The following is a 10617-nucleotide window of genomic DNA, read 5'->3' on the forward strand; positions in this document are numbered from 1 at the left end:
TATGCAAATCATAACATTAAGTATTCCAAAAGGTCTGAGTAACTTTGTATTTTTTAAACCAATGTTCTTTTTTTTTTTTCTGAAATAGAAATTAAAACTTCAAGTGACTTAGAACCTCATATTGATGAAGAAAGCACACCATTTTCTGCTGCTACTACATAAAATGATTTTATTTCTATAGAGACAAGGTAATAAACACTGAAATAGTCAAACAGTGGCAGTCAAAAGTTAGTAAAACTAAGAAGCAACTTAATCTGCAAAAGTAAAAAAAAAACAAAAACAAAAACACAAAAACTCATGTTAATCTAATTTTATAAACCACTAGGATTTAAACTAGTGATTCATTAGGCTGGATTTATTTTGCATATTCCGGAGTGAGAGAAAAAATATCACTTCTAAGAAATACAAATTTAAATGGCCTTTCAAGAATTAATCCGAAACTAGGTCCAAGTCTATTCCCCCTTTATTTGTACTTAAATAAAATCATAAAACTATAGCTTTGATAATATTTGATAAGTACACAAGCTCACTATTGCCTGCATCGCAATTTGTCAGTACTTCAATCATTGTGTAAAGCTCCTCTAAATGCAACCAAGTTTGGAGGGGGTGGCAGAGGGAAAAAAATTGCACGTGGGTGGAAGTCTCACTAACTCTTCCGAAACTAAGTGCTGAAAGACAGATTATTTTAACATAGCTACTCACATTAACCTTGATGAACTGATTCCCAAGTGAAACAATAACACAATATTTGAAGTTTTGCTACCAATTCTGAAATCAGTTTCAGAATCTCAGGATCAGAAAATGTGTTTCGCACAAGACAGCTACAGAAGGGTCATGTACTACCAGTTTTCTTAGGAACACAGCATGCAAAAACAAAATTGAAGATGGCTCGTAATTATGTTCTCTTTTTCACTATGATGAGTCCGAATCATTTTTATTGCAGTCCTTATTTCAATATGCTATATTTCCATTATCTTCAGTATTTTACTTCCTCCCTTGGATGCTATTTGATTTACAAGCTAAAAAAAAGCTGAGGTAATTTTAAAGCCTTCTGAGAGGATAAATCCTTAAGAACAAAACAACTGAATATGAGCCTTCCAAACTGTTGTGATTAGGTGAATATTCTTCAGCTTAAAGAAAGTCAGTATCTGTATCAAAACACATAGAGGTAAAACAGTTTAGGATCACTGTCAACTTCAAATCAGATCAATTTTATGCACAGATTGTCAAACATCAGCTACTGAAGGCCAGCCTTTAATGGTCAGTAAGCCAGGTCTGATGAAATAGAAAGTAGGACTTATTTTACAAACAAGGCAGCACAACACAACAAACCAGAGGAAAAAAACCCACAAAACAAAAACAAATGCAACCAAACCAACACCAAACCCACCAAAATAAACAAAACAACTAAAAAAGGGGGAGGGAGGAAGAAAAACGAAAAACAACAACAACAAAAAAACACACAACCAAAAAAATCAAACAAAAAAGACAAAAAGAAAAAAACAACAAAAAAGAGGACTTCTTTCCTCTTTTTGTTTAAAGATTGGGGGTTCTTCAGTCAGGTGAGGGCCCAAGAGGAAAGCTTTTTTTCCTCTCAGAGTACCTACTGTAATTAAGCTGCTGCCCCTGGAATGCAATCCAGCAGCAGAACCTGGATGAGTTGAGCAGAAGTCAAACCCAGTTTGGTGGTCCCCCACACAAACGGCCCGGCTGCTCCTCCAAGTTCCTGCCACCCACTGCAGAAAGTAATCCAACTTCTGCATTTGGGAAAGTGAGAATGTAAAACACATCTCATTTAAAATATTTCCCTTCCCATTTTCCCTGGCAGAAGGCCCAATAAGAACAAAGAGTAAACTAATTATCTTCTTTAGGGTTTAAAGCCTCTCCATATATGGGAAAGAGGAGACAGGGCTGTGCTCAAAGTACTATCACATACACAAGGGGTAAACACACCTGTACAGAGTGTTATCATCATCTGATCTCACAGAATTACTTTACCATTCTGCTTGCCTTAAAACAGGAGGTGAAACATTAAATAGGTTTTCTAAATTGACAGTCTTTTTAAGACCAGAGGGTGGTTTCAAGAAGGCACGTACATTAGCACTGTACAACAGCTAGTGAAATGACCAGAATGGGAACAGAATTTTGACTGTATGGCCATTTTTTTTAGTAAGTCCCCATCTGTAAGTATAAAACCTTTTTAGAGGACTACACCAGTTCTGAAAAGCTTACTGTACATGCAAATTTTCCAATTTTGGGTCAAAACCAGAGACTCTTAATTATTTATGCTTAAGATGAGAAACTTTTTTTTCCTCCTACACCTACACTCTAATCACCTGCAGACACAAACATCTCACTACCCCAACCAGCATGTCTGATGGAGAATATTTTAGTTATTTTAGACAGACACTGTTCTGTCCTGATGCATACTGGAAGGCTTTCAGGCTTATTTTTTATTTGGGGGTGGTGGCAGTTGTGGGTTTAAATAATGTTCCACACCAGCAGAAAATAATTTTTCACACAGCACTAAAAAATGTGATCTTGCTAATATTCAGTCCCAACCCAGGAAAGATTAATTAACTGTGAGAAGGCATTTAAATCAAGGGGACTGCTCATGGTACATTATGTTTAGCTAGCACATGAAGAACTGAGGACCTTCACTGAGCAACTTCACATCAGTGTGTAAATTCTCACATGCAGGATCAAAGACGAAGTTTTCATATATGAAGTAATACACTTTATGAGAGTTACACAAACTCAAAATGCTTATGATAGCTATCTTCAGAGTAAGGTCAAATTTCTGCAGACCCAAGAAGACAGAAGCACTGCTGCAAAAGCTAGAGAATTTTCATGCTTGAGCTTTCAAAAAAAAAATTAACATGTACTTGCACACAGACTGTTCTCCTGTTCTCTCTGACATACAGTTAAACTTCTATAGACTATAAAATGTATTAGTCCAATTTTTGAAAATAAGAATAGACACATACTTCTCAATGCTGAAACATAGAATTTCTGTTCCTGTTTTCCATGTCAATATTTAAACTACTGACGATTCCAAACAGCACTTTTTTTTTTTTTTTTTTTGCAATTACAGGACATCTGAGTCATTACTGATGTAACAACTTCCCCTCACCATCTTCTTTTGACCATTAGTGGACTAGACACAAATAAGACTACAGCACTGGTCAGTATAGACACTCTTACCCCTCCAGTAAGGAACTGTGGAATATTTCCACCCACATGCAAGTATTTGCCCAAGTAACTAGATTTTTTAAAGGCCTATGGCTAATCCTTTATTAATTCTCAACATTACTTACTCCTAGCCAACAGCTCTCTTCCTTCCAAAAGTGAAGAGGAGAAAAGTCAGTTTCAGAAAGCACTGGATCAGCATTGGTTTTGCCTCTGTTTTCCACTGAAGAGAGAACAGGGGGGAGGAGGAAAAAAAAAAAAAAAAAGCCACCAGATACCTACCCTTACTCAGACCCAGACTTAAGATCTTACACATAACCTACCAACTCATACCCCTGAATGCACAAACCAACTATTATGGACTTGTCTCCTCAGGCTGACCAAAATTCCAGCCTGGAAAACTTCCTCAGCACAAGTTTCACCTAAACCAGTGCCAGCACAAGCAGCTTCTGTTCAGTAAATCCAGTGAGAATTCCTCACTTGCCCAGTTCCCACCAGCTCCTCAATGAAGAGAGTCATCATCCTGAAAAGCTGCCTACCTTGTTTTTGGAGCACAGCTTCCACAAATCTTATCCTAGATTTCCTGTAATCAAAAACATTTTCCCTGATGCTACTCATCCCAATTTCACTGTTTCAGTTATTAAACCTCCTCATCTAACTACTTGATTACCAACCAGAAGATTCCAAGGGCATTAAAACCCCTCACTGATGTGAAAAACATACTCAACTTCATAGCTTGTAACTGCCCAGTTTTGTATCACTTACTAAAGCAAAATGAGGGTAGATAGGATTCCCTAAATCAGAAGGAACCCAAAAACACTTGACCACAGTCTTAAGAGACATCTTTGGATCAAATTAATATGCTTCAGAAATGTTTGGAGTAGCCTACTAATCTGTTCTCAACCTATCTGAGGAATGCAGACTGCTTTAGAGAAGGAAAAACAATCACCTACTCAAGACTCCTACAAACTGCTGCTTTAGCACATTTACCAGAGAACGTCAAGATTAATAAAGAATAAAACTACTCAAGAAAAACAGAGATCACACACTGTAAAACCAAGACTGATTGGAACCTCAATTCCAAGAATTTGGCCATCAAGAGTAGCATTTCATGTATTAAGTACTACAGAATATGCTGGAGTAACAATATGAAAGGTCTTGTTCTGCAGTCTCAACATTTATCTATTTATCATCTAGTTGCATTGACCATATGAGCTCAAGACAATCAAAACCTTGCAAAAGTCCTCTTACAGATCATGATCATATACCATGCAAGTTAAAAATACAAATATAGTTGCTGGTTATACACTGTACTGAGAAGCAAAGAAAAATATCAGTCATATGACTCACCTAACAATATTTTCATTTCTTAACCAGAGACCACTTAATAAACTCTGAAAAAAACCAGTAACATCTACAATTTATATTCACTAGCAGAGAAAATTAATTTAAAAATTCCATAGCAGTTTACAGAAAAATTATTTCATGTTTATAACAAAAACCCCACGTACTTTAGAAACCTGAGTTTTTATTTTAAACTGCAAATCTAATGCACTTGACAGATTCAAAAAAAAAAAAAAAAAAAAGTTTCACATAAGACAGGAAGCCTCTCCTGCCCTGTGTGTCCTATATATATACACACCATAGGAAGCAATGTTTGGAGAGCAGCACCTAGACAGAATTGCCTATACACAGCATCCTTAGGCTGCAAGCAATATTGTTTTCTTATTCCTTTAATGGAATTTTGAAGTCAGAGACAGAACAAGTCAGTCAGTGTACCTGCATCCAAGCTAAACAAATAAAGACTTATCTTTAACTTGCATACTTTTCTTGGTGATGTAGCAATCAAGGAACATTTTTTTAGGTAAGGTGGCTTACACCCTTGTCATAAATGATGTCAGCTGAGTTCCTGAGTCCAAAGTGTTATGTGTACGGTTAAGGACACAGAAAAGGGGTGACTAGTTTCCAGAGCATTTGATCTTAATATTTTCCTGAGAAAATTTCATGACAGATAATAGTTTAATTACATTTTTAAAGATCTTAATATAGGTCCTTAAATCTACATTACAGGCTCAACTGAACAACATTCAGATTTGCAAAGCTATACATCTCAAAACTAGCTAAAATTATTTGGAGTTGCACAGGCTTGCATACCTGTATATGACAAAAGCAGGAGTCAAAAGACCATGAAAATTGGTAGAAGAAAAAAACTGAACCAATTTCTATCTAAGTGAGTTTCAGAAATCAGAACTGAACTTCAAACACTGATCTAAAAGTTTAATTCTCACAATAAGCAGACTAAGGTTCTCCTTCATGTTATATTTTCAAATTCAGACTGTGTAGACTCTAGCAAAGTTTGTTTAATCTACATATTTGATGAACTAGTCAACAATTTACACACAGTCAGCTTTCCATTTTCATCTGGAGCAATAATTCAAGGCCAGCTTGGTTTTGGTTTGGTTTTAACCACCAGGAAAGGCTGAAGTAGGCGACTTGTTTTGTTTCAATAACTTAAGATAATTCAGTAACTGGGGAAAAAAAACCTAATGCAACAGAAAACCTCAAAGGTACAAGTTTTTAAATATTTGTTTCAAAACTAGTTTAACTATTTTTAAAGCAGGAATTTATCCCTTTTACATAGTATAAAGTTATAATTCAGAAATAAACTTTTTCTAGAGGAAAAAGCAAAAATAATAAATGAAGGAGTCTACTGTGTGTAATGAATCTCTCCTCTGCTGCATCAGAAGCATACTTGACTGGCATAAAGCTGTTTTTCAAACATGGACAATAAATAGCCCATTACAGGCACAACCTCCTTTCTAAAAACATACTGCTGTATGTAGTTTGCCACATTAAATCATCAAGGAAAACGTTCAGGACTCTTTTTTAAAAGATACTTCCTTGTCTACTACTACTACCACACTTTTATCAGGAGGCACTGGGACAGGGGCTGTAAGAAGATGGGAGCTTTACATCGAGCACATCTAGTGCCTCTAAAGACTGACATGTATGTCAAAAAAAGTAAGTGTACCCCATGAAATTAAGATTTTGGCACAAACATAAGAATAACTAACATTACCAGATATTATTTTTCTCTTTAACAAAACAAACAAAACAAAAAAAGGAGTATCAAAATTCTGTATTCCTTTGTTGAATCCTCTACACTACAAAATATGGTTAAATTGCCTAAGAAATCTCAACTCTGCTTCTCAATCCTAATCCTACCCAATTTATGCCAAATACCTTAGCATTTAGATTAATAAATTGAATTACATTTACTTTTATACTACTTGTATCTCATTTTCCTCCTTGGAACATCACAACTACTTGAGATACCCCCTCCAATTCATTGCTGACACACATTAAAGCACTATAAGCAAAACGCTGAGACACACCAGCAGAGAACAGTCACCTTTCTATCTACTTTATGTTATTACTCACCTCCCTACAACACATCACTACAAAACTACTACTAAAATAGTGGAGTGGATGCCCAGGAGGACAGTAAGCCAACAGCAAATAAGGCATTTCAGCAAAGGACTACCCTGTACTGTGGCCTCAGTTTTGCCAGCAATAGTGGAGCAAACACACAGTGAATTCAAGGCAACACTAAGAGATGAAGACTTTCAAATGTTTATGTTCAAGTTACAGTGACTATAGAAGATTTCATAAGAAAGAAAGAATTAACTTTCTTCTATAAGAAAAACTCTTAAATAAGATTTCAGTCTCTCACTCCACCACTTCAAAGCACTACATAAAGAGAGTTATGATGTGTATTCTACTTGCAGAACAATGTGGACCAGAAATCACTTCTTCAAACGGTACCACACAGAGTAACCCAAGTGTTTGAGTGACCTACTTCACAATCTAGGATCAAAGAAATCAACAGCACAGTATAACAATATACATCTTTTTTTAGTTAGGTTCTCAGAACATTTAGGATTACCCACCAGGTTTCCTGAATTCACATGAATACTTTCACACTGCACATATGCATTGTGATGAAGAGACACTCACAAACTCTGGAAGCACCACAGTGCTGCTTCCTTACTATGCATGTGGCCTCCCAGGGAGTTAGAAAATGCTGCTCTCCCTATGTAACACTACACTGTGACCACTCTTACTTTCAAGTAATAAGGCCTTATTTCATTGAATTTTCACTTTTAAAAAACTACTTAAATCTTTAAACTCAGGATACAGGAAATATATGCTTAATTAAGTATACAACATGTGTAAAAGCTAAGTTTCAAACAGAGTACAATGCCACAAAACCAAAAAATAGATAATGGGAAGTGAAGACTCTATTCAAGTATTACTTAACACCTGATGAAAACCAGCATTTTGAAAAAGCTGAAATTTGCCTTTTGGAAGTTACACAGAAAACAGTGAGCTACAATTACTCTCTGACTACAGAAGACTCCAAAAATACCTACACATTCTTCAGTGGTTTAAAGTCTTCCAACCAAGCTAGGTAATTTATTTCATAACCATACTGAAGCTTCCATATTTTCTACAATCCAAAGATGTGTTTAATATTAAAAAAAAAAACAGCACTATTTTTTCCATCCAAAGCATAATTATATAAATGCAGATTTATTGTTCCTCCAGCACCTGTGCAGACCACAGTCCTAAAAGACAGGAGGCCTGGAGCAGGCACTTCTCTAACTACAGGTGTATTAAGAGGCTGAACATGGCATAAACATTCCTGGCAGGTAGGAATGAGGGGTTGGGACCTAATGGTGAAAGGGCACAAGAATTTAGTAACTGGAAGCTCTTCCTGGCTGAAGCATACTCTGCAGCCAACCTCCTTATCAGAGTAACTTCCTCCACATACACACAAATTTGTGTTCCAAGCTAATTTGATTTTGGAAACACTGCAAGAGGAAAGAATAAAGGAGACAGAAAGACACAGCCAAATCACCTCACATCAAAGAAGCATCATCCTCTGCACCTCTTAAAACCTCGGTGTTTCGGGAAGGCTTTTTTCTTAAGCAAACGGGTCGGAATGAGCCAGGACCGGTTGTTTTCTGAGAGAAGTGGCACCATTAGGGAAAAAGAATGCGAGAAGCACCTTCAAGAACAATGAAAACTGGTAAAGTTTGGGGGGTTGGTGTTATTTTCTCTCTGTTAGAGTCAAGTTTTTGCAGTGCCGTCCGTCACGGAAATAGCTGAAAGCTCCTCGTTCGCCTCGCCGGGAGCCCTTGGCGCACCTTCCCTCACCTCACAACACCCCAGGCCCCTCCGCCGCACAAGCCCCAAAGCTGCCACCTCCGGAGCCCCGTCTTCCCGGAGAGGGGGACCCAGCAAGCCTAAAACTGAAGGCAGGTTTCGGGCAGGGTGGGGAGAATTCAGCTTAATTCACCCGCGCCCGACAATGGCAGGGGTAGGAGCAGGGTGCATTTGGGCAGCGGATCGGGAGGGGGTGGGGAGGAAGGGAAGAGAACGGAACCGGCGGGCCTCACCGCCGTGCCCGGTGGGGGCGAGAGACCGGTCCCGGCACCCTCCTGTCACCGTGGGGGTTGGGCAGAGCCTCGGCGGTCCGGGCCCGGCGCTCTTCCCCGCCTGTCCGCCCGCCTTGCAGGCCGCGCCGCGGCCCCGGTGCCTCCGCAGGGCCTGGCGCCGCCGCAGGCTCGGGAAGCCGAGCAAACAAAGGGAGAGGAGGCCGGGGCCAGAGCCGCGGCTCAGGAGGAGAGCAGCGGGCAAGCCGCGAACCGCGCCGTTCCCCATCCCCCGGCGCTCCCTCCACCCCACCAGCTCTTCGCGGCCATCAGGGGAAAGGAGGGGGGAGACGGGCCGCGGCGCGCCCGTTGCCCCGGGGACGCTCACCCAACGGAGGCCGCGGTGTCCCGCTGCCGGCGCGGGCCTCTCGGCGGCGCGGACCGGCCTGCGCCGGCATCCAGGCTGGGCGGCGAGCAGCCTCCCGGGGCGGCGGAGCGGGACTCACCGAAGGGGAGGAGGAGGAGGAGCTGCTGGCGCTGCTGTTTGCTCTTGCGAGGCCCGGCTTCGGCTCCCTCCCTCGCCGTGCCGCCGCCTCCCTGTTCCTGGCGCCGCCGCCGTTTCCTCCGCCTCCTCTGCCCCCACCCCTCCGTCCTCGGAGGGGCGCACGGGGGCGGCGAGCCCGCGATGGCCGCCGCCTGCCGCAGGCACAAGGAGAGGCTGCGGCACCGGCGCACAGCCCGGCGGGGACAGCGGGGCCCTGGACGCCCTCGCTCCGTCTCTCCGCCTTCCCGGTTGTCCCGGCCGGCTCGGGGACGGCCACCGGTCCTCTGCGGCCCCGCGGCACCGGGACCCCTTCACTTCCCCGGCTCCGGGCTGCTTTTCCCCAGGCTCGTTCGGCGGGAAGTGGCTTGTAGCCGCGCTGGGAGAGAGGCTTTGGTAGGGCTTTGTTAGCCCCCGGGACCTTCCTCCCACCCCCCGTGCTGCGGGTTTTAACCCGCATCAGCTTTTACAGAAGCCGATTCGTGAAGTTCGAGGGAGCTACTCCCGCACTGTTCTTAGGCGAGGGGCCGCACGGCGGGACGGGCTCCCCGGAACCAGACAGTCGCTCCCCGTAGGGGTGCTGAGTCGGGCTGGGCCGGGCCTGCGACTGCCCCGCCGGGGGCAGCGGTCCCCCGCCGTGCTGAGGAGGGAGAGAGGTGGCCTCCCCTCTTTTTCATGTTCTCCTGCACCTCCCTTGGAATGAATCCGATGCGTGAAGGGAAAAAACAAAATAAAGAAAAACGAAACAAAAAAGGCAAAACCAAAAAATACCAACCCACCAGACTTGGTTTTTCTTTTCGTGTCTGAAGAAAAGTGTCATTAAACTCCAGCTACATCACCTGTGCTAGAGAAACTTAAGCCAAGCAGGGTGTTCCCTTCCTTGCCTGTCGCTTCTTTTTTTTAAAAAAAAACAAAAAACAAAAAACAAAAAAAAACCCAGTTCTTAAGTTTGGATGTGAGAGATTGACGGAAGAGACTGGGAGGGGCAAAGAATTAAAATCTGTGGTCGATAGGGTCTCTCAAAAGTTGTCTTAAGTCATGTTTGCTGACAGAAGTGAAGCTGGTAAAATATTGCTTTCTTTTCCTTCTTGTGATCTATAACTGATGCAAACCGAGAACCTGATCTGCAAAGATATCCATAAGATATGCATAATTTGCTTACCTGTGTAAATATTTGAGAGCCAGTGAGATTATTTGTATGATCTGTTATGCAGCTACTTCAGTGATATCAAGATTAAAAAGAAATCACGGAGTCTCACATGATTGTGAGCACATTCATGCACATTCTCCCTGAATTCTTCTACTGAAATAAAAACTGTTCATGGGTTAAGGTCAGTAAATTGTTTAATTGATGAAGTTATTTGAGGTCAGAATGTGTCCTGATTGCATTTACATTTTTATATCTCGGGTATTTATTGAGAATGAAAGGCTTTTTTTGAGTCTTATCCA

The 10617-nt window shown here is 41.5% G+C and overlaps 1 protein-coding gene across 4 annotated transcripts in view; it reads right to left on the minus strand.

Moving 5' to 3' along the window:
* Positions 1–9262, minus strand: part of SOCS6 (suppressor of cytokine signaling 6) — a 29347-nt gene extending 20085 nt beyond the window's left edge. Inside the window, exon 1 of one of the 4 annotated variants that reach the window (XM_071737062.1) lies at positions 9134–9262. The gene's annotated coding sequence lies outside the window, so the exon portion shown is untranslated. Of the gene's footprint in view, positions 1–1607; positions 1781–8110; positions 8219–9015 lie in introns of those variants that run through there. The other 3 variants (XM_071737061.1, XM_071737063.1, XM_071737065.1) reach the window with 3 other exon arrangements.
* Between the last annotated feature and the right edge of the window lie 1355 nt (positions 9263–10617).

The sequence above is a fragment of the Heliangelus exortis genome, chromosome 2 (assembly GCF_036169615.1).
Source record: "Heliangelus exortis chromosome 2, bHelExo1.hap1, whole genome shotgun sequence".
NCBI lineage: Eukaryota > Metazoa > Chordata > Aves > Apodiformes > Trochilidae > Heliangelus > Heliangelus exortis.